This window comes from Hyperolius riggenbachi, chromosome 12, assembly GCF_040937935.1.
Source record: "Hyperolius riggenbachi isolate aHypRig1 chromosome 12, aHypRig1.pri, whole genome shotgun sequence".
Classification (NCBI taxonomy): Eukaryota; Metazoa; Chordata; class Amphibia; order Anura; family Hyperoliidae; genus Hyperolius; species Hyperolius riggenbachi.
Window position 1 is genome coordinate 187,817,794 of NC_090657.1, and position 24,517 is coordinate 187,842,310.

The window sequence follows — 24,517 nt, forward strand, 5'->3', positions numbered from 1 at the left end:
CTGCTGCCTCTAATTAGTGTAACCGATGGCGACCTCTGTTGCGCCGCACGTTGTTGTGACAGGAGGAAGCAGGTTGTCACGGTGATGCAGGTGAGGGGAGCGCGGATGATGGCTCTTCCCATGGCAGGTAAACGCGGCAGGCGGAGCAGGTGAAAATAGCCTTTTTTAAAAAACCTTGTCGAGAGATATCACTTTTCAAAGCTGGTGATGCCTCTAGCGTAGCAGCAACGAGATAATCGGGAATACGTTTTTGTCCCAGGTTGTCTCCCATTTCAGCAGGAGGAGGAGGTGAGGATGAATTTGGGGCTTAAAGAGGCACTCCAAGCACACTATAAAAAATAATTATGCTGTAGCCACATACAGGTGTAATATTGAATATATTAAAGGGATACTTGAGCCTGGAATAAAAAAATATCAGTTTTACTCACCCTGGGCTTCTACCAGCCCCCCTCAGCCGTCCCGTGCCCTCGCAGTCACTCACATGTCCTCCTGTCCCACGCCGCCAGTTAGTTTCGTTTCGCGGACAGGCCTGGCCACACGTAGCCGCCTTCGAGTTTCTGTCCACAATAGCGTCCTGCACAGGACACTTTTGTGGATGGGAACATAGAGACGCGTGGTCAGGCCCGCACAGGCGCAGTAAGCTTGTCGGCCAAAAACGAAACTAGGTGGCGGCAGGGGACATGAGGATCCGCAAGTGACTGCGAGGGCACGGGACAGCTGAGGGGGGCTGGTAGAAGCCCCAGGTAAGCAAAACTCATTTTTTTAGTCCAGGCTTAAAGAGACACTGAAGCGAGACTAAATCTCGCTTCAGGTCTTATATATAGCAGGGGCACGTGTGCCCCTGCTAAAACGCCGCTATCCCGCGGCTAAACGGGGGTCCCTTCACCCCCAACCCACCCCCCGCAAAAGTTGGTCGTAAAATGGTCGCTGGTAATCTTCTTCCTAGAGGCAGGGCTAACGGCTGCAGCCCTGCCTCCCAGCGCGTCTATCAGACGCGCATCGCCGCCTCTCCCCCGCCCCTCTCAGTGAAGGAAGACTGAGAGGGGCGGGGGAGAGGCGGAGATGCGCGTCTGACAGACGCGCATGGGGCAGGGCTGCGGTGGTTAGCCCTGCCCCAACCAGAAAGCGCTCCCCCGCTGCACGGAGGGGGTTTGGGGGGACAGGGACCCCCGTTAAGCCGCGCTATAGCGGCGTTTTAGCAGGGGCACGCATGCCCCTGCTAGCTATGAGGTCTGAAGCGAGATCTATTCTCGCTTCAGACTCTCTTTAAGTATCCATTTAAGCGCCTCATTCCTTCGGAGGATCTTGTGACCCTAGGTCACGCTTTTATCACATCATCATGGCTGGACTATAGCAATTCCCTCTATGCAGGCCTTCCAAATAAAGACCTGCACTGTCTGCAGCTTGTACAGAATGCGGTCGCAAGACAGTTAAGTCAACCCAGCCATTGCCACATAACACCAATCCTATGCTCACTACACTGGCTACCCATAAAATGGAGAATCCTTGTCAAAATTGGCATACTGCCATTCAAATCCCTACACGACCCAGGCCCAGGATACCTGAAGGATTTGCTGCAACTGAGTCCCATCTCCCACAACCTCAGATCAAAAGGATCCCATAACTTCACCACCCCTGGAGTCCAACTAAAAACCTTTGGAGCAAGAGCTTTCTGTCATGCTGCCCCTAACCTGTGGACTGTCTTGCTCAACTTAATCAAGACAGCTCCAATCCTGGATATGTTTAAATCGAAACTGAAAAGCCACCTGTTTAGTCTGGCATTTATGATCACGTAACATTTCCCCTGTACACATCACTATGTACTGATCTGAGACAAGCTTATGTGCTTTGGGTCCTACGGGAGAAAAGCGCTCTACAAATGCTTTGTCGTTGTATATTTTACTCATTGGTTATATATTTTTATACAGAGGTTTCTCAAAAAAAAAAGATCAGTATGGAGGCTTGTCCTGTTTTGGGATGATGAGAGTAGAGAATTGATGTTAGTTTACTCATTCCGCTGTAAACTGATGCTTAGCTGGATCATTCACAAGGCAGTCTAGGCTGGTAATTAGGGCATTCTGGCTGTTCAGGGGCCTTAGCTGCTATCTCCACTGTCCCCCTGCCCCTAACTGAACCTACCAAGACTTTTAGGTGGCAGAGAGCAGGGCCAAGGCTACCTTGCCGTAGGCTCCATTTCTCGGTAATCTGTCTCTGACCTGATAACCAAAAGAGACACAAGCCAATATCAGCCGTACAAATCCACACACAGAGCCAGATTATCCACCAGGCAACAGAAGTAGTAGCTTGGGGCACCATTCAGAGTCTTAGGGGCACCATCAGCAGCACTGCAGAACCAGCCTTATGGTCCAGAACAGAAGGGGGTACAGTGCAGGATAGGGGAGCAACAGTGGGCACAGATCAGTGGGGAGGGGGGGCAGCCTCACCTTTCCCTCACCTGGGGCCCCCCTTCCTGGCTCGCCCCTCCAGAATTTCACACAGCGGCTGCCGGATCGACTTACCACTTCCTGGTTCCAGGCGCTGAAGCTCTGTGTGCCGCTGGTCTGGTTGTCTCAGTCTTCCAGTGCCGCTCACTGACGCTCATTTCCTGATTAGCGGAAGTACAGTGAGAGCAGGATTGGACAATAGAGAAAAACAGAGCAGCGGCACGCTAAGTAAGTCGTTCCCCGCTCACTACACAAAATTCTGGAGGCGGGAGAACTGGAGGTGGACCCCCGGTGAGTAAGGGTGGCTGCCCCCCTCCCCGCTGCTCTGTGCCTGGGGCTCCTCCTTCCAGGCTACTGGGGTCACATATAAACTTGGCTACCTATACTGGGGACACCTATAGTATTGGCTACCTGTACTGGGGACACCTATATACCTGGCTACCTATACTGGGGACACCTATATACCTGGCTACCTTTACTGGGGAGACCTAAAAACCTGGCTACCTATACTGGGGACACCTAAAAACCTGGCTACCTATACTGGGGACACCTAAAAACCTGGCTACCTATACTGGGGACACCTATAGACCTGGTTACCTATACTGGGGACACCTATAGACCTGGCTACCTATACTGGGGACACCTACAGACCTGGCTACCTATACTGGAGGCACCTATAACATGCTGCCTATACTGGGAGCACCTATAGCTGTATAGGTACTGGGGGCACCTATAGCTGGCTACCCATACTGGGGGCAACTATACTTGGCTATGGGGGGGGGGGGATCTGCTACTTTGCTAAGCGCCCCATTTGTCCTTAATCCGGGTCTGCCTACACACACGTACTCCACACTGGTGATTCCAGACTAGCCTCCAACACTGGGAACACTAAAGCATTGTAGCATTGTTTTCAGCAAAGGTGGCTGACTGGGGCTGCCTCGGACAAGAATGTAGGGAGTTTACAGGCCTCCCAAGGGCATGCCGAACACCTGAAGTTAGAGGGATATGGAGGCTGCCATACTCTCTCCTGTGTCACATGACTACCTTGGCAGATAAGCTCATTTGAAAGCACAGGATGTAAACAAGATGTCTGCTTCCATGAATCAGGAAGTAGAAACAGTGCAGATTTATTTTAGGATTTGTATCGGCTGTAACGAATATGTTTTCTTGCTTACAGGATGCTATGCTGTTGTGTATCTTTTAGAGCAGAGAGAAGTTCTGAGTTCACTTTAACAGGAAATAAATATGGCAGGCTCTGTATACTTTGCACTTCAGTTGTCCTTTAAAGTGGACCTAAACTCTTGCACATGGTAGAAGGTAAGCAGAAACAAATGCACCCTGTATGTATTTAGAGAGTTTAGCCTGTCTAACTCCCCCTCATCTGTGACTAATCACAAGTGTGTCAGCTGACTGCCTCAGCAGAGCAGCTAATTTGTAATCACAGGATGTTAACCCCACGTGTCTGCTTCCTTGAAAGCAGGAAGTAGACACACTGCAGATGTATTTCATGATTTGTATCAGGTGTAACAAAGAAATGTTTTTCTTTAAAAGTTATTATGCTGTTACTTATCTTTTAGAGCAGAGAGGACGTTGTGAGTTCAGGTCCGCTTTAAATTTGTTGTTTTGTAATGGGGCATGGAAATTAAAATAAAATAAAAATATTATACGTAGGTCCGTGCTGGAAGGTGTGGATTCCCGAATATGGCGTTGGTTTACCTCCTGCGTGCGGTGCAATCTATTGAGGAGGACGTAGGTAAGCGCAATCACCTGGAAAGACAAAGAGGCGGATCAGGAATTCGCACTTGGAGGTTAAAAAAATAAAAATAAACCTCTGCTTATTTTATACTGATCTATTTCACATGTAAACCGGTGTACCCGGAGTTGAGTAGGTTTTCCACGTTAACATTTTAAAAACATACAGTTATTCTTAAATTGACATTCCTGCTTCCTTTTAATAGCATCTGATGTGATTAGCGAAATATGTCTCTCGTCTGGCTCATTGGATAATCCAGACAATTAAATTCCTGTTATTAAGCCATTATTTTCGTCCGTCGCAGAGGCTTTTTATAGCGAGATAACAGGGCCCCTTCTGTGCGAAGCCTGGCTGGTTTCTTTTTGTCGGGGCGCTGCGTTTCGGACACCAAATAGGAGACGTCGTTCAGAGACACCAGAACAAGAGGGAAGTGTCTGCCAATGAAAACGATCGTGAATCAGGCGGGTGATGTCACAACCCGGCGGGGTCGGAGGTCATTGGGGAAGAAATGGCTCTGAATGGGGCGGCCTGTTTGGCTCACAAAGCTGGCGTTGGCCCGGGGAGCCCCCGCTACACAACGAGAGAAAGGGGGAAGCACAAAGGCATGCAGTCTGGCTCATTAGCGGCCCGGGAAATGGGCGAGGAGAAGTGTTTGATGAGTTTTCTACGCCCCGCTGTGACACTCTACGATGTCAATGGAATAATTACCATGATCTAATGGTCCTGTCTATAGCCAGAACTCCGCTTTTCAAAGGAGGCCCTCTTAATTCTTTTCAGGGCCTGGAGTGGAGACTGCGGGGTGCCGTCTTATAAGAGGAGACTGGCAGGCTGCTGGGACGGGCAGATCCTACCAGCTTCTGCTCCTCAGCTTTGTGCCTTGTGCCTGGCAGATTGGGGGTCGTGCTCTGTGCTTTAGACTCCTGGACGGTCATCAGAGGCATAGGACCCCGGTCACAAAACTCATTTGCCGCAAACCGGGGCAGGTCCCACCGACATGACAATATTGGACTTTCCTTTTGCCGTATAATTTTGACTTGTCGATTAAAGGGTCAACCTGGCCAACGCTAATATTTTTGTTGAGGATGACTGCTGTGCCGGGAGATGCCTGTGGGCCGACAGAAGGGATAGGTGTACCCAATATCGCAGCAATTGAAATGGATGATTTGAGTACCCCATAGATGCTAATGCAAATATCAGCTAACAGGCGCCCAAAGCAGGAATTTGGAATTATTCTTTTCAAAATAACGTCACAGGTTTTCTTTATAGTTTTCAAAATTAGAACGTTATAGTTTATTAATGTTTTGTATTTACAAATTATTCATTTTTGAAAATTATTTTTGAACGTTCTAGGGTTAGGAAGGAGGGTTTTATGATTAAGCAACAGGAAGGAGATTTTAAGGTTAGGCATCAAGAAGGGGGGGTTTAAGGCAGGGCCGGTTCTAGACTTTTAGCAGCCAGGAAAGGGGGCAGCGGGCACAACGCGGGGAGGGAGTCAGACCGTGTACAGTGGGTGGCATTGCGGTGGTACGCACACTGGAACGCAGAAGGAAGAGGTGAGTAATTACTTCCCCCGTCCGCTGCCTGACACACTGGGATACGCTGCACTCATAGCTGGAGGGGGAGAGCGGACAGTGGACCCAGGTGAGAGAGACGGGCGCTGCACCCTCCCCCCCACTTTCGCTGCCTGAGTAACTGGCCTCACTCCGCCTCATGGGTGGCCTGGGGCTAGTGTTGGGGAAAGGCATCAGGAAAGGGAGCTTTAAGGGTTAGACGACAGGAAGTGAGGGGGGGCGGTTAGGGTTAGGCGTTCGAAAGAGGTTTTAGGATAAGGCATCAAGGGGGTGGGGTTTAGGGTTAGGCCTGTACAGTTCGCCGGTAGACAGTTCCCAGCAATTTTCCGCTGTTCGCGGTCTCTACAAACTGCAAAGATATGGCATGTTCGACCCGCCCCTATACATCATCATGGAGTCCAACTTTGACCCCTTACCTCATAGTCAGCAGACGCATGACAGCCAATCAGCTAGCAGCCCCTCCTGGACCCCCCACCCTCCTATTAAAAATCCGTTGTGGTGGCCATAGTGGATTCATTCTCTGCTGGCTGCTGTTAGTGAGACAGGGCCAGACTTGCTGCAGATAGGTAGGGAAAGCATTAGCTAGGCCTGTGTTCTTGTTCCTCGCTTGCTGTGAAAGCACCCCAAACAGCCCTTTTGAGAGCTAGCACATCAGTCTCCTGTGGTTTTTTGGGGGGTTTTCTTTTTGTGTGTGACACTTCATAGCCCTCTGACACCCAGAGCTGTGTGCACAATACTGCTGTTGCTACATTAAGTTGCAGGCACAGTACCACTCCAGTACATTATTTGTAGGAATGTAATGTGATTTCTGCCCTTTAGGGAATAAAACCTGACTTTGCGTCAACACCGTAATTTTTGGTGGTACTTTTGGCATGGATCCCCCTCCCAGCATGCCACAGTCCAGGTGTAAGACCCCTTGAAAAAACTTTTCCATCACTTTTGTGTCCAGAAACTGTCTTTGTAGGTTTTAAAATTTGCCTGCCCTTTGAAGACTATGGAGGTTCGCATGTTCGCGAACATTTGCGGAAGTTCGCGATCGCTCTTTGCAAACGACAAATTCCATGTTTGCGGCATCTCTAATTACTAGTATTCAAAGTCTCTAAATTGGAGTCTGGATAACCCTCTTTGAGGTGCGATCAGGCAACCAGGTTTTATGCAGCTCAGGAAATCCAGTGTGTAGTAAAGAGAGAGGGAGAGCGCTCTAAAAACAATAGATGCAAAGCACGTTTACCTGTGCAAGACAGGTCTCACTTGGATGCAGATGGCTGTCGGTGATATACAGCCTGCGAACGCTTGTGTCCCTTTGAAAAGCCAGGGACCAGGCTCTCAGGATGGCGGCCCGGTGGACTCCTCCAGGGAACGTTGTCAGCGTCACGATCCAGGGGGACCATCCGGATGTCTTGTGGGTTGGAAGAAAGCAATGGGGCTTGCCCCACAGCGATGCTACCAGCTCTCCAGTGGTGGAAGACGGGAGAGCGGTGTTCACGTATCAGGTGCCACCATAAGCTGTATGCAGGAGAGGTAAGAGTCACAGGGTTGCTTCTGATAATGGACGAGGAAGCGTGAATGAAATGAAGGACCTCCCCCCGAGAAACGCGTCGTCTGTTTGCCCAATAAACCACCTCTTTTAGCCATTCACGCTTCCTCATCCATTATCTGCAGTCACCACGGTATTTCCAAGCAACCGTGTGACGCTTACCTCTCCTGCATACAGCTTGTGGTGGTGCCTGATACGCGATTGATCATTCGTGTATGGTACCTCACCCCAATTTTTAGATTTATTTGATCAAGTGGAATAATTGATCGGATTTTTCCGACCAGAAAAAAAAAAATTAATCGTGTATGGCCACCTTTACAAGTTGAGGACGCTATTCCTGCCCTGCATTCGCGCGAAATCACAGTGGACCCGGTCGGTTACAATCACCTGCCTGGCAATGTAACAATAAAGAGGAACTGCCAAGGATTGAACGTCAACCCAATCAGTAGCGGATACCCCGTTTCCCACCAGAAACCTTCACCTTTTCTCAAATAGATCATCAGGGACATCTGTATGACTGATATTGTGGTGAAACCCCTCCCACAGTGTGATGTCATGGCCATGGTCCTGACAGTTTGCTGTCTGTCAACCTTGTTGCATTCTGGGAAATAACTCTGACTAAATAATCTATTTTGATCATCTTCGATCTCTGACCGCCTAGAGTATCCTCACATCTTTCTGACAGGCCTAACATAAATTTGCGTCAAGATAATTCTGATAAATGTCTGCTTGTGGCACAGACCGATTTGGAGACAAGAAACGTTCCTGGTGTCCTGTCTGCAGATCTGTAGAAGATAGATGGGCCCTACTTGCCCTCGGCTGAGACTCGTGAGACACCAGACAGCCTTGCCTGAAGCCACAGAGCTGAGAGGTGAACACAGGTCAGCGGCCGGCTACTCACTCCAGTCCCACCAGTTCCAGTAATTGCGGTTAAGTGAGGAGCGTTTATCACTGAGTGTCATACAGACCCGAACATTATTGTCACCAGTGCACACCTGCTTATTCTCCGGCAGCTATGATGGCCGAGAGACCAAGGTTTGCATATTGGCAGATCACGGGAGTCCGTTCACATTAGACACGTTGCTGGATCATTCTCTGAAACAGGTGTTGGCGGCCCAACAGACAGATGCATACATTTCCTGTTGGCCTGTTCATGTAGTCTGCACCAAACACTAGAATATCCATTGAAGAGGAACTTAACCCTCCTGGCGGTTAATTTTTTTTGCCACTTTTTTTTTTTTGTTTCATGTAAAGCTACCAGAGTGGTAGCTACATGAAACGCCACTAGAGGGCGCATGTGTCCCTCTAGTGCGATCGTCGCCGGCATCAAAAGCAAACAGGGGAACGCGTATATAACGCGCTCCCCTGTTTGGCTTCTCCTGTTGCCATGGCGACGATCAGAATGACGTCATGGACGTCAGCCGACGTCCTGACGTCAGACGTCTCCGATCCAGCCTTTAGCGCTGCCCGGAACTCATTGGTCCGGGCAGCGCAGGGCTCTGGCGGGGGGGGGCCCTCTTGCGCCGCTGCATGTGGGCGATTGCCGATTGAGCTGTACGCTTGGCTAGCAAAGTGCTAGCTGCGCGTACAGCAGTTTAAAGTGCGCAAATCGCCCCACCAGGGGCTGAGATATCTTCCTGCGCGGCATAGCTCGGGCTTACCGCCAGGAAGGTTAAAGGAATACTGTAGGGAGGTCGGGGAAAAAAAGAGTTGAACTTACCCGGGGTTTCTAATGGTCCCCCCGCAGATGTCCTGTGCCCGCGCAGCCACTCACCGATGCTCCGGTCCCTGCTGCTGGTTCACTTTTGGAATTTCCGACTTTAAAGTCTGAAAACCACTGCGCCTGTGCAGCCACGCCCTTGCTCCTGCTGACGTCACCAGAAGCGTACTGCGCAGGTGCAGACCGTACTGGACCTGCACTGTACACTCCTGGTGACGTCAGCGGGAGGGAGGGCGCGGCTGCGCAGGCGCAGTGGATTTCCGATTTTAAAGTCGGAAATTCCAGAAGTGAACCAGCAGCAGGGACCGGAGCATTGGTAAGTGGCTGCGTGGGCACAGGACATCTGCGGGGGACCATTAGAAGCCGCAGGTAAGTTCAACTCATTTTTTTTCAACTTTTTTTCTTCCCCCGACCCCCCCCCTTACAGTACTCCATTAAGCGAAAAGGGGGAAAAAATAAAGCATTACATTGCAAAGTGAGAAGTTACAAAATAGAGGAGAGGTCAAGAAATGATTGATATTCGCCATGTAACTTGTTCATGTTTGATCCACAATCCGCCTGCAGGTCATCATCTTTCCTACTGCCAGACATGAAAAAAACTAGACCGCACCAACTGCAGTTGCCTATAACCACACCCCCTAACCAGTGGCGTAGCTAAGGAGCTATGGGCCCCGGTGCGAGTTTTACATTGGGCCCCCCAAGCACTCTAAACATACAATTCATGCGGCGCACCAAAACCTGCCAAGGACAACCACAGTGTCTGAGGTGCAAGAGGGGGGTGGGGAACAGCTTGTTAATGACAACTACCATTTAAAGCATCGATAGAAGTGATTATTACAAGCAGAGGACCAATAAAGGGCTAAAACTGTGGTTAAGGGAGGGCTCAACAGGGCCCCTCTGGCCCAAGGGCCCCGATGCAGTCGAGACCTCTGCAACCCCTATTGCTACACCACTGCCCCTAACACCCTAAGTTGTTTAGGTTTTTTTATAGATATACATATGCACAGAGAGAGATACTGGTTGTTTGGCAGTTGTAAATAGAGTGGGGCCGAACCTCCGATTTTAGGTTCGCGAACCGGGTTCGCGAACTTCCGCGTAAGGTTCGGTTCGCGTAAAAGTTCGCGAACCGCCATAGACTTCAATGGGGATGCGAACTTTGAAAAAAAAAAATTATGCAGGCCACAAAAGTGATGGAAAAGATGTTTCAAGGGGTCTAACACCTGGACCCCCAGGTGGAGGAGTGGGATACATGCCAAAAGTCCCCGGGAAAAATCTGGATTTGACGCAAAGCAGCGTTTTAAGGGCAGAAATCACATTGAATGCTAAATGACAGGCCTAAAGTGCTTTAAAACATCTTGCATGTGTATACATCAATCAGGTAGTGTAATTAAGGTACTGCTTCACACTGACACACCAAACTCACCGTGTAACGCACCGCAAACAGCTGTTTGTGTAGTGACGGCCGTGCTGGACTGGTGCGCACCATGGCGAGAACAGGTATGCAGTGGCGGGTTCACTGAACAGAACAGGTATACAGTGGCGGGTTCACAGAACAGGTATGCAGTGGCGGGTTCACTGAACAGGTATGCAGTGGTGGGTTCACTGAACAGGTATGCAGTGGTGGGTTCACTGAACAGGTATGCAGTGGTGGGTTCACTGAACAGGTATGCAGTGGCGGGTTCACTGAACAGGTATGCAGTGGCGGGTTCACTGAACAGGTATGCAGTGGCGGGTTCACAGAACAGGTATGCAGTGGTGGGTTCACTGAACAGGTATGCAGTGGTGGGTTCACTGAACAGGTATGCAGTGGTGGGTTCACTGAACAGGTATGCAGTGGTGGGTTCACTGAACAGGTATGCAGTGGCGGGTTCACTGAACAGGTATGCAGTGGTGGGTTCACTGAACAGGTATGCAGTGGTGGGTTCACAGAACAGGTATGCAGTGGTGGGTTCACTGAACAGGTATGCAGTGGCGGGTTCACTGAACAGGTATGCAGTGGCGGGTTCACTGAACAGGTATGCAGTGGCGGGTTCACTGAACAGGTATGCAGTGGCGGGTTCACTGAACAGGTATGCAGTGGTGAGTTCACTGAACAGGTATGCAGTGGTGAGTTCACAGTACATGTATGCAGTGGTGGGTTCACAGTACATGTATGCAGTGGTGGGTTCACAGAACAGGTATGCAATGGTGGGTTCACAGAACAGGTATGCAGTGGCGGGTTCACAGAACAGGTATGCAGTGGCAGGTTCACTGAACAGGTATGCAGTGGTGGGTTCACTGAACAGGTATGCAGTGGTGGGTTCACTGAACAGGTATGCAGTGGTGAGTTCACAGTACAGGTATGCAGTGGTGAGTTCACAGTACAGGTATGCAGTGGTGGGTTCACTGAACAGGTATGCAGTGGTGGGTTCACTGAACAGGTATGCAGTGGTGGGTTCACTGAACAGGTATGCAGTGGTGGGTTCACAGAACAGGTATGCAGTGGCAGGTTCACTGGACAGGTTCACTGAACAGGTATGCAGGTACTGAACAGAACAGGTATGCAGCCAGGAACAAGCTAAGCCTAACTAAACTTTCCCTATGAGAGACAGTCTGCAGCAGCTCACCCTACTCTCACTAATGCAGGCACACGAGTGAGCGTAATGGCCGCCGCTGCCTGCCTTATATAAGGGGGGTGGGGCTCCAGGGGCTAGTGTAGCCTAATTGGCTACACTGGGCCTGCTGACTGTGATGTAGAGGGTCAAAGTTGACCCTCATCGTGCATTATGGGGCGAACCGAACTTCCGCAAAAGTTCGCTTGCGGGACGCGAACGCGAACCACTGAAGTTCGCATGTAACCGTTCGCAGGCGAACCGTTCGGCCCAACTCTAGTTGGAAACAGCTATTATTTCCCACAATGCAACAAGAGTCACAGACAGCAAACTGTCAGAATTATGGTCATCACGCCTCACTGTGGGAGGGGTTTCACCCCAATATCAGCCATACAGACCCTCTGATGATCTACTCATGAAACGGTAAAGATTTCTCTTGGGAAAATGGGTATTCGCTACTGATTGGGATAAAGTTCAGTCCTTGGGTACAGTTCCTCTTTAAGATACCACAATAGACATGCCCGCCCTGCATGTTATTTATACACCTAAAGCCTAAGAATGTACATTAAGCTCCTCCCCCTCAAAATTGTACATCAAACTACAATTCAGGGATGGAGCTAGCAGAAATCACTTAGTCTTCAAAATAGCACCAAAACTATTGAATCCTATGAGAATCCAGATTATTGCACAGATTTATTCTGGTTTCAATAACTTGAAGAGTACCATGTATCTCCAATGCTCCATAGGCAGAATTCAAAAGTTCTGTCAGATTTCTGCTACCTACTGGAAGTGACAGCAGGATGGTAGAAAAGTCTTTTATGGCTCATTTTACTCTCTGTTTTAAATGTTACAATTTTTGCCATAGTGGTCCTTTAAGCAATACTGCATAGATGCCGTCATAGATTTGCACCTTCCATGTGTTTGGCTAGCGCACGCAGGATGTGCTGCGTAATGTGAGGCTCACAGTTTATGAGTACCAGGCGGACAATACAAAACAAAGTTTTCAAAGTGTTTAAATTAGGAGTAATCAAGTTTTTCTTTTTTTTCCCCCTTCCTCCCCTTTCTGCAGTATCCTGTAGTGGGTGGAGTGTGGAATGCAGAATACCATCAACCACAGACATTTCTTGCCTGATTATCTGTAATTACTAAGAAGGTCTGAAAGACCATAGTACACTATTCCCCCAGAGGGCAAAACCGACTGACAGCCCTTCTCCCCCCCCCCCCCCCCCCTCTACAAAAAAAACCCTCCTTTTCACGCTGCCAGTCCGAATCCAAACTTGCTACATCAACTAATATACTAAAAATGACGACTAGCAACTAAAAAAAAAGTGTTATGGAATTAACTTTTTGTATAAAAATTTACAAAATATGTCCTATAAATATTTTTGCTAATGCTCGGACACTGTGTAGTAGTCAAATCTATTATTGACCCTTTTTATCTCTTTCCTACTCCAGGAAGCCATTTACTGACAGGAAAGTGTTTTACAGCTATAATTACTAATCAGTGAGGGTTATGCTATAGTCTGACCCAGTCCGACCCGGACAGAAACTGGCACTTGCATGCCCGATGTTTATCTCTTTCATACAGAGAAATTAAAGAAGGATACACAGCATAGTTATTTGAGTGCTAGGTACTGTACATACACATGTCTATCTCATCATGTCACATGTCACCTCAGGTATCCTTTAATAATCTCAGAAATATTGCATGTTAAGTAAATAAGTTAAGTAATGTTTTCTCAGCCCTCTGAAAAGTTTGCTGTTTTACAAGTGTCACAACTTTTAAAATTAGAGGTCTAGGAGATTTATTCTCACCTAATCCTTTCCTGTACCTGCTCTACCCATACCCTTCTTCTGAGACTGTGATGTGCCCTTACCACTAGAGATGTCTCGAACGGTTCGCCGGCGAACGGTTCCAGGCGAACTTCGGTGGTTCGCTTTCGCCAAGAGCAGGCAAACTTTTCCAGAAGTTCGACACTCTACATCACAGTCAGCAGGCACATTGTTGCCAATCAGACTGCACTCACTCCTGGAGCCCCACCCCCTTATAAAAGGCAAGGTCCTTGTGCCGTTTTACTCACTAGTCTGCCTGCACTAATTAGTTAAGGGACAGCTGCTGACAGACTCTGCTAGGGAGAGTTTAGTTAGGCTCTTATAGGCTTGTTCCTAGCTAATTGTTATTACCCTCACCCCTCCTCCCTCACTCCCTCTCCCTCCTCCCTCCCGAAGGGAGGAGGGTCTCATCTTCCAGGGAATTGTAGAATTTCAAAAGCCAGCTTATATACCTTGGCCAGGAATTGAACCCAGGTCTTGGCCGGGAATTGAACCCAGGTCTGAGTGCTTGGTAGTCAGCTCTCTTAACCGCTATACCACCACCAACACTACATGCGGAAGGCAGCCTAGCATGTACCATTATGATCTATTCTAGAGAAAAATGAGCTTGCTTAAAGATTTGTAGGCTTTTAAAAGCCAGCTTCCATACCTTGGCCGGGAATTGAACCCAGGTCTGAGTGCTTGGTAGTCAGCTCTCTTAACCGCTATACCACCACCAACACTACATGCTGAAGGCAGCCTAGCATGTACCATTATGATCTATCCTAGAGAAAAATGAGCTTGCTTAAGGATGTGTAGCATGTCAAAAGCCAACTCACATTGGCCAGGAATAGAACACAGTCTCTGTGGCACAATTGATTAGCGTGTTTGGCTATTAACTAAAAGGTTGGTGGTTCAACCCCACCCAGGCATAGCCTTGCCTTTTGTGTTCAACAGTTGTCCGAAGAGAACCCCAAATAGCCATGTAGATTTATCTCTCTCTCACTCTAGTAGGAATGGTCACCGCTTTCCGCGGAATTGTATTTTCCGCAATTTTGGGCGGAAATTGGTCATTCCATTCTGTTTGGTCGGAACGGAATTGCGTTTTCAATCCGTCAGAATTCCGAAATTGCCTGTGAAATTCTGCTGGTATCCGTTGATGACATTGAAGTGAATTTTCAGCTTAAAACCATCAAGTCCTAGAGAGAGAGCAAGCTCATTTTTCTCTTGGGTATATCACAATGGTACATGCTAGGCTGGCTTCAACATGTAGTGTTGGTGGTGGTTTAGAGGTTAAGAGAGCTGACTACCAAGCACTCAGACCTGGGTTCAATTCCCGGCCAAGACCTGGGTTCAATTCCCGGCCAAGGTATGTAAGCTGGCTTTTGAAATTCTACAATTCCCTGGAAGATGAGACCCTCCTCCCTCCGGGGTGAGGGAGAGAGGGAGTGAGGGAGGAAGGGAGGAGGGAGGGAGGAAGGAGAGAGTGATACACTGCCTGATGTTGTAAAGCAGTGTAGGCCTGTAATTGAACATTGAATGAGATTTGTGACCTTCAAATAGGGGTTTATGTGAAATCTAGATTTTTGCCTGGGACTTTTGATGTGTTTTTCACTCAATCATGTCTTCCTCCAGGTATTAGATCCCTTGAAACATGTTTTCTATCATTTTTCCAGCCAGTAGAAATGTTTCTAAATTTTGAAGTTCGCCTCCCCATTGAAGTCTATTGCGGTTCGTGAACTTTTCCACGAACCGAACCTTTCGCGGAAGTTCGTGAACAGGGTTCGCGAACCGAAAATCGGAGGTTCGCGACATCACTACTTGCCACTTTCCCCTAGTGGCATCCCCTCAATGTAAACTGTGGCGATCCTGTTCTTCTTCAATATAAAACCAACACAGCCACCCACTTCACAGGGATCCTAGGAAAGTGTCCCTTAAAAGACCACCATCACCAAAAAATTGTAAAATACATGTAAACATAAATGTTTCTTCCAGAGTAAAATGAGCTATAAATTTCTTGTCTCCTATGTTGCTGTCACTTACATTAGTTAGAATAGAATCTGACGGAACTGAAAGATTTTTGACTAGTCCATATCTTCATGGGGGATTCTCAGTGTTTCATTTATTTTTTAGAAAAGCACTACCTGGAAAGGATCTATACAAAAGATGCAGGCCACGCCCTACCTCTTTGCACACTATTCTGGCAGTTGGACTGAGCAACTGCCATTCACTTAAATGCATTTGCAAATTAAATAATACCCTGAGAATCCCCCATAAGGAGATGGCTAGTCCAAAACCTGTCAGATTTCTACTACCTGCTGTGACAGCAACATAGAAGAAAAGTAATTTATAGCTCATGTTACTCTGGGCGAAAAGTTATTATTCATGCATTTTTGTGTATTTTAAATTTTACAATTGTTTGCTATAGTGGTCCTTTGAGAAGCCAACAGCAGCAGCAGCAGCTTTCATTCGAGTCTCCTACAATGGGAAGGAATACAGGAGCCATCTTGGAGAACAACCCGCTTCACGAGGATTCTGGGAAAGTGTCCCTCAGTAAAAGGGATACTTGTTTTCTGATGCCATTGGAATACATTAGAACTACAACAAATGGGGACATCTGTGTGAAAGGGGCCTAAAGGTATTTTTAAAATTGGGGTGCAGATGTAAGGAATTAGTTTACATTACTGACAAGGAGTGATAGCAGTGGCATACCTACCATAAAGCTGCAGGTGCTCACAGCGCTGGGTGTAGCCATAGCAACATTTTCAGATTTATACATAAAAAACTTTAAGCACTGTGTTCTGCGCTGGGCTGTGAACTATATTATGGAGGATCACTTTATACATTGCTATGTTTAATCAGCTGTTCTTCTGGAACCTATGTTGACTTGATGTGCACTTTGCGGCAAGATATGTGGTTTTTCTTCCTCTCTTTGGCGCTGATATTTGGACTGTAATTCCCATTTTTTGTGATTTTTTTTTTTTGCCACCATCCAGGCTCGGTATATTGTATCAGGCAGTGGCTCCCATTCATGTTTCTAACTGCGGGCACTTATGTATTCTATGAATAGATTTTAATCTAGATCACATTGGTTGCACCTATGATTATCCTCTGTGAGTGGCAAAAAGTTTGTATAAATAATTACCATACTGGTCCCTCACTGAATCTTAGGATACGGTGTTCCCAATAACCCTACTGTAAAATATGATATGACTGGTTAGGATGAGCCCTGTTGCCTAGATCTGTTATATTAGGTGACGCCTATATGTGACCTCTGTGAGTGGTTATGACTGACCCCTCTTTCTTCACTCATTTTTTACTTCTTGGGTCACCTTGCTGAGGCTGACATGGGCACCACTAGGGTATAATGATTGGTAGTTGGTAGCCAGTGTCACTAATATGCTAGTAACTTGCAACTAACCATATGATTGATGAGTCAATTGACCACATTGGTCATGCCTATTCATGCCCTCTGTGAGTGGTTATGACCTTTTTCTAATTTCACACCTAGGGTCTCCTCACTGAGGCGGATATAGTTATTAATATTGAATAGTCATTTGTTGGGCTTTCTGTGATATCTGGTTTATAACTTCTTGGCCTAATTGGCCACGCCCATGTCTATAGCCTGTGAGGGGTTATGATCTTACTTTATTACTACTCTATAGGTCTCCTCACATGTTTTGTAGTGTGGGCGTCACCAAAGGCACGGACTCGTTTCTGCTGACTGCCTCTTGCAGTGGGGTAATTTTCTAATACTTTATAGTGGTCTCTCTCTAGTGCCCAGTACAGTAGCAGCATCTAGTCCTGAATTTGTACTCATTCTATGTCAGTTCATTTTTTCTGACATAATTAGATTTTGTGTGCGTGTAATTTTTATACATATGGCTCAAATAAAGTGCAGTTTTTGAGCAGCATATACTGGTTTTTCCCCTTTGTTTTGTTTTGCCAGCATACTCTGCAACCTGCAAAGTTGTGGAACTTTGCAGGTCTATTTCTCACTAATGAATCACTCCTCTGCTGTGGGGATGCGGCGATTCCACTTGGGCATTAATGCTGAATAGGATTTTATGACAAAATAAGGTAATAAAAGAGACTTCAGAGTCTCTTTAACAACACTTCCCTGCCAAACAGCACTAATGATGTCTGCAGTCCTGATGAGAGTCCTTCCTGCCATTTCTCCTCTCCCACCAGGCAGGGGCGCCGTGAGGCACCAAGCAGACCAAGCGGCCACTTGGGGCCTCAAGGTCTTAGGGGCCTCGGAGCCGGTGGTTCCGTGACGTCGGCGTGACGTTACTATTTTCCCGCAGCCCTGGCGCGGGGCTGGCAGAGCAGAGCAGGGCTATGGGAAGATGGCCGCCACCGAAGCCCTGCTCTGGAGACTATTTATGTCTCCAGTACAGGGCTTCGGGTGGCCATCTTCCCGTAGCCCTGCATTAAATCAGCGCGGGAGATTGGAGGAGGGAGGGAGCTCCGTGGGAACTGCGCGCCTGAGGAGCCGGCCGGGAGACGGGGAGAGAAGACTTCTGCCAGTGCCAGGTGAGTACCGTAAATTATTTTCTTTTTGCAGCCCTAATTGCGTTTGATATCTGCTGAAAATGTGCCCTAATTGCGTTTGATATCTGCTGAAAATGTGCCCTAATTGCGTTTGATTTCTGCTGAAAATGTGCCCTAATTGCGTTTGATTTCTGCTGAACTGTGCCCTAATTGCGTTTGATTTCTGCTGAACTGTGCCCTAATTGCGTTTGATTTCTGCTGAACTGTGCCCTAATTGCGTTTGATTTCTGCTGAAAAATGGGCCCAAATTGGGTTTGATTTCTGCTGAAAATGTGCCCTAATTGCGTTTGATTTCTGCTGAAAATGTGCCCAAATTGCGTTTGATTTCTGCTGAAATGTGGCCCGAATTGCGTTTGATTTCTGCTGAAAATGTGCCCTAATTGCATTTGATTTTTGCTGAAATGTGGCCCAAATTGCGTGTGATTTCTGCTGAAATGTGCCCAAATTGCGTTTCATTTCTACTGAAATGTTGGCCAAATTGCGTTTGATTTCTGCTGAAATGTGGCCCAAATTTTGTTTGTTTTCTGTTGAAATGTTGCACAAATTGCGTTTTTATTTTCTGGTGTCTGGGGTAACTGTTGCTGCATTTATTATTTAATGGTCATAGTTGGCTATATTTGCTGTGCTATGGTTAAGCTTCCGCCTATACAATGTCATGGCCACGCCCATCGTGCGGCGCAATCACTCCCACATCTATTTTTACCGTGCAAACAGCCCCGCCCCAATCCGCCCTCCCGCTCCACCCACATGTCATGGCCACGCCCACTTATGCGGGATAGCCACTTCCTACAGTCCGCTTGGGGTCACAAAAACCTTAGCTGCACCCCTGCCACCAGGCTCTCTGTCTTGTGCCTCCGCCTCTTTATTCCCCCTCCTACTATGCATCCCCCTCTTTCTTACTGTCCTCAGACGAGTTGGTTGGAAGTGAAATTTCCACCAATGCCTATTACCGATTTCACGGATTTCTGATCGTCGGTTTCCGAGGTCGGATTTCCGAGTAGTGGTTTTTTTTTTGGGTTATTTTTTGCTTTATGGTTGACAAAATACTTCCGAGTTGACTCGGCATTCTCTGATTGGTCGAATGCTTCAGAGTTCTGTGCTTGGGCTAAAATGACCCAGTTGTGGTAATGCAGTATTTCTACAGAAATCCGATACCCGATCAGTTTCAGATTTACGACCAGTTTCTGATTTCTGGGTAGTGTTTTTTTTGTCATTTTTTTGCATTCTCTCTGATTGGTCCATTTTTTTTTAGTTCTGTGATTGGGCTAAAATTACCGAATTGCAGTGATGCAGTATTTCTGCAGAAATCTGATTTCCGAGTTCCAATCGGAAATCTGAATTTCCGATCGAAAATTCGGAAATTTCAATTCCGCGAAATCCGAATGAGCATCCCTAGAGCTCGCAGTCTATTCGTACCATAGTCCTAGTCTAGTGTCCTAACGTTCTTACAGAGGCACTGATTGGCCTGATGAAGCGGGATGGAGCCCGTGAAACGCGTTGCCTATTTTTGCTGTGGAGTATAAATTGTTGTTTGACTGTTGCCACAGTCCTTCCTTTGTTTGCTTTGTCCGCATGGATGGGATAGGTCCACCACTGCCCCATCGTTTTTTAAGCTCGTTTAAGTGACTTTTATTCTATTGGCGCCTCTGGAAAGCTTCTACATTGTTGCATTAAAGAAAACCTGTACTGAGAAAAATGGCCCCTGGGGGGTACTCACCTTGGGGGGGGGGGAAGCCTCAGGGTCCTATTGAGGCTTCCAACTTCCTCCTGCGTCCCACAGGGATCCCGCTGTGCCCCTCTGAACATCGGCGATGTAAATATTTACCTTCCTGGCTCCAGCGCAGACGCGGTAGCGGCATTGCACTCCAAAGTAGGCGGAAATACCGAATCTCAGTCGAGTCCGTTTTACTGCGCAGGCGCGAGTCTCCGGCACCTGCGCAGTAGAACGGACCCGTCTGAGATCTGATATTTCCGTCTACTTCGAAACCGCGCCCCCGCTGGAACCTGGAAAGGTAAATATTGAACAGTCTGACGGATTTGTCGGGCCGGCTTTGAAGGGCTGCAGCGAGACCCCCGTGGGACAGAGGAGGACGGGGGAAGCCTCATTAGGATCCTGAGGCTTCCACCTCCAGATTTCACCCAGTAATGCTGTGCGGGCTGAGCGGGGGGTCAAGCTTACCCGTCTGACGTCTTCCTTGCTCGTCCCTCGTCGCCTCCCACGATGCATTCCAATGCGCTGTCATGTGATTTCAAACACTTCCTCCTTCCGGGTTGAAGGAGGAAGTGTTTGTAATCACGTGACGGCGCATTGGAACGCATTGTGGGAGGTGCCAAGGGACGAGCGAAGAAGACTTCAGACGGGTAAGCTTGACCCCCCACTCAGCCCGCACAGCATTACTGGGTGAAATCTGGATAGTGACTACCCGGATCACCCGGAGACGAATTTAAGCCCATGCCTGCTGACAACTAAGCATGAAGAGAGATGGAGAGAAAAAAAGTGGAGTGGGCCCCATCCAAAGTTGATGAACTAAAAAAAGAATTTGGCACCAGTTGATGCCCCGTATTTTCTTTGCGGTTTTATTTTCCATTTTATGTGCAGGGGGGACGCTTAGGGTTAGGCATCAGGGAGAGGGTTTGTGCAGGGGGTGTTTAGGATTAGACACCACCACAGAGGTTAGGGTTAGGCTTTGGTAGTAGAGGGTTCTGTTTAGCCATAGTAAAATATTGGTAACAATTACTGATATTTTACTAATGAAAATTAACACTTTAAATAGTAGAGTAAAAGTAAGTTCTTCTATTGGCACTGCTCCTGTGTCTTGAGAAACCTAGGTATGCCTGAAATAGAATTTTTTTTCTTTAATGAAAATACTTATGTTAAACTGTTCATACAAGTAAGAATCTTTACATACCTTTGCTTTGAACATCTGGAGCACAAAAAACCTCTTTCGGTTTTATTCCTGGTAAGTTCAATACACAGATTTTCCTTGGGTGAAGTCCTACGCTCATAGAGCAGTATTCCATCATGTTGGTGGCCTCTGTAAGCTCTTCAGACCAGAGAGAGAAGAACCTGCCACAGGTGTTCAGAGTCTGGTGGCCGGATATGAGCTCTTAGCTGCTCAGCATGCTAGAGAGACCATCTCTAGCATCATTAGATGTTCCGGGCACTTATGGGAAGCCAAAAACAGATGTTCCTCCTTTCAAGCTCCGGAGGCATGGAAGGCATTAGTTACAGCTTTTGATTTTGCTGATTGCTTATTAATAATCTCCACTGGCACTCCTACTAATGAAATAAAACAGAGCTGTCTTAATTTGCAACCTTTGACCTTCTCTACTTTGCTGGGGTCTGAGCTATCAGCCTTGTAGTGACCAAACCAACAGCAAACAGAGGAGAGGTCTGAAGTCCTTTCATTTCGGTGAAAAGAAATGAACATTAGTGGGACTTGGATTTGCTTCTTCTAGATAGGACCTGAAGTTTAAGATCAAAAGCTGCTGTAATAAAGGAACAATAGGAGTGTTTAACTGAAGTCCACCAGGGCATGAAGACATCCAAGCATCGGCAAGCCATATAGTTTAAATATTGACTCCATAACAAAGGTCTTATCCTCCACCCTGTGATATGCCTGGTACACACCATGCAATTTCCTGACGGATAGACAGGTTGAACTGATTATTTCCGAAAGCTCCGATCTGATTTCCTATTGTTTTTCTGAATCACTTCTACACAAAATTGGTCAGAAAAATGATAGGAAATCAGATGATCAGACCTGTCGGAAATACTGTAATGACTTTTAATGCATAGACACGTGAAAGAAAACCGCGATCTAACATTCAATTTTACCCTATAAGGGCCTGTACACACTGAAAAACGCAAGCAAAATCGCAAGCGCATGCGTTTTTAAAGTGCCTGTAGTTTTAAAAACGCATGCGCTTTTGCCTGCATTTTTTGTGCGTTTGCGTTTTTCTTGTAATTGCTGATTGGCTAAAGAATCCTTTGTTTTTTTTCTAGTTTACATTTCAACAGGAATCAGGAGATTGCAGAGTCTTCTGGGATACTGACTTCTGAAAAACGCAGGCAAAAACGCAAGCGCATGCGTTTTTAATGCGTTTTTCATGCGCTGCGCTTAAAAAAGCGCAGCAGGCACTGCGATTGCGTTTTTCTAAAAACGCATCGCACCAGTGTGTACAAGTCATCACGATTTTCATTCTTTTTGAAAAGACCTTGCGTTTTTAAAAACGCATGCGTTTTTAAAAACGCAACGCAAGCGCAGCAGTGTGTACAGACCCTAAGGCCATTTTCAGATGCACACAAGAAAGGAAGTGTCATATAAATGCCTAGGTTACCATGGTGGTGCTTGACTCTATATTTAATGCTAGGCATACACTGCTCGATTTTGCAGCTCAATTTTCCCACTCGATCGATTCCCTGCTCGGTGATTCTCTTATCTTCCACTCGTTTTTCTTATCTTTTTGCATTGTCTTCATTGCAGAATCGAGCAGCGAAACGATCGGGTCGGAGATCGGACGTGTTGGAAATTATCTATCGAGCCATCTAAATGGCTCAGAATCGAGCCGTGTATTCCCAGCATACAAGTGTTTTTTTGTTTTTTTTTAACCATTTCAGCCTTCAGTCGTTATTCACCTTATGCATCCAGCCAATTTTCACCCACCCATTCATTCGCCAATAACACCCATTCATTCGCCAATTCGCCAATGTCACTAATTATCACAATCAATTGATAGGCTTTCTTTAGATGGTACATTTTGCTAAGAATAAATGCATTTTAACAAGAAAATTAAGAAAAAAATACATGCTACCATAATTAAAACCCACATATTTTATTTGCCCATTTGTCCCGGTTATTACACTCTTTAAATTATGTTTCTATCAAATGTATAGCGCCAATATTTTATTTAGAAATAAAGGTGCATTTTTTCAGTTGGGCATCCATCACTATTTACAAACTTATAATTTAAAACATATTAGTAATATAATCTCTTGACATGCAATTTTTTTTTTTTTTTTTTTAGGGGTGTTGGGTAAAGAGTTAATTTTAAATGTATTTTTTTGTGAAAAAAAAAAATGTACATGTAGTTTTACTATTTGGCCACAAGATGGCCATAGTCATTTTTTTTTTTTTTAAATTCCATCCTGTAAGCGAGCTTACAGGAAGTATAAGGAGGACATGATTTTTTTGTTTGTTCAGAAAGACTGCGGTTTCTCATAAGAAGCTGTCGGTCTTTCTACCTGGGACTTAGATCAATGAATGGGAGCTATGTTCCCATTCACTTATCTCCGGGCTAACGATGGGTGGCACAGGAGTGCGCGGGCACGCGCAGCAGCACAGCGGCAGCCTTTTGGACATGACAGTCACATCCAATCGGCTAAAATGGTTAAAGCACTGGCGATTTTTAAAGTCTCCTTAATACGCTTGTGCAATGTTGCTCCATGTGAATGTTTTCACATGAGTGATGAGCTTTCTATCCAATCGCAAATGTGGCTCCTGCACAATTTTCTGAGCACTTCGCAATTTATAGAAAAGATAGGAAAATCGTGGCACTTTGCGCGGGCAAAAGTCCGCGCAAAGACACTTCACGTGCTAACTGTTTAGCACACCCGTGATTAACAGTTTGCACGGCTTTGTGAATCAAGCCCATTGTATTTATTCATTTCCAGTGCAAAGAGTTCACTTCCTGACTGAAGTCAGGAAGTGAAAAAAAATCGCTATGCGAAGCTTTTCTAAGTGCAAATCGATCTGAAAGCGCTTATAAAAGCGCTTTCGAAATCCCTCAATAAATCGTTCAGCACTTGCGATTTATAATTAGGGATGGCCTAGCCTTGAAGAACTCACGGAGAAGCACATGATCAGCTGATAGATTTGTAAGCCTCTGATTTGCTGGTCATGATCATGTGTTAAACCAGGAAGTCATCACAGCAAATCAGAGGCTTAAAAATCTATCAGCTGATCATGTGCTTCTCCGTGAGTTCTGCAAGGCTGGGCCATCTCTACTTATAATGTGAACAGGGCCTAAGTGTTTGTTCTCTGGCAAGCATTTCATATTATTTGCCCTTCTCACACTTTGCCATTCTAACGCTCTATTCTCTCCCCCCAAAAAATGTTGCTGTTTTGATTTGGAATTTACACTTTTTGGACCTTAGTCAATTCACTTTTTCTCATAAGTTTTCTCCTAGGTTATATTTTCACACATTGGGCCTGATTCAATTCATTTTTCCCCTAAAGTTTTCTCCTGGGAGATATTGGCCCATATGCAATTAACTTTTTCTCCTGAGTTATCTCCTAGGATATGATTTTCATATTCTCTTTAAAATAAGCATTTTGCAATTGAAAATAAATACCCCAAAGTTGGTGAAAAATCAGTATCATAAAAATGTTGAGTATGTTCGTGCTTGCTGGTGGCTTAACCTCCTTAGCGGTAATCAGGAGTTCAGCTCCGGGTGGAAAAAACAAGCCAGGAGCGGTAACCCGGAGCTGCCAGGAGGTCTATGCAGAGCAATGCACACAGCCGGCGTTTTAAC

The 24,517-nt window shown here is 46.6% G+C and overlaps 1 protein-coding gene across 2 annotated transcripts in view; it reads left to right on the forward strand.

Moving 5' to 3' along the window:
* SPO11 (SPO11 initiator of meiotic double strand breaks) overlaps positions 1–24,517 on the forward strand; it is a 693,959-nt gene that overhangs the window by 47,008 nt on the left and 622,434 nt on the right. Inside the window, exon 1 of one of the 2 annotated variants that reach the window (XM_068263153.1) lies at positions 4,116–4,197. The exons of the other annotated variant lie outside the window; for it this stretch is intronic. The gene's annotated coding sequence lies outside the window, so the exon portion shown is untranslated. Of the gene's footprint in view, positions 1–4,115; positions 4,198–24,517 lie in introns of those variants that run through there. 2 annotated transcript variants of the gene reach the window in all.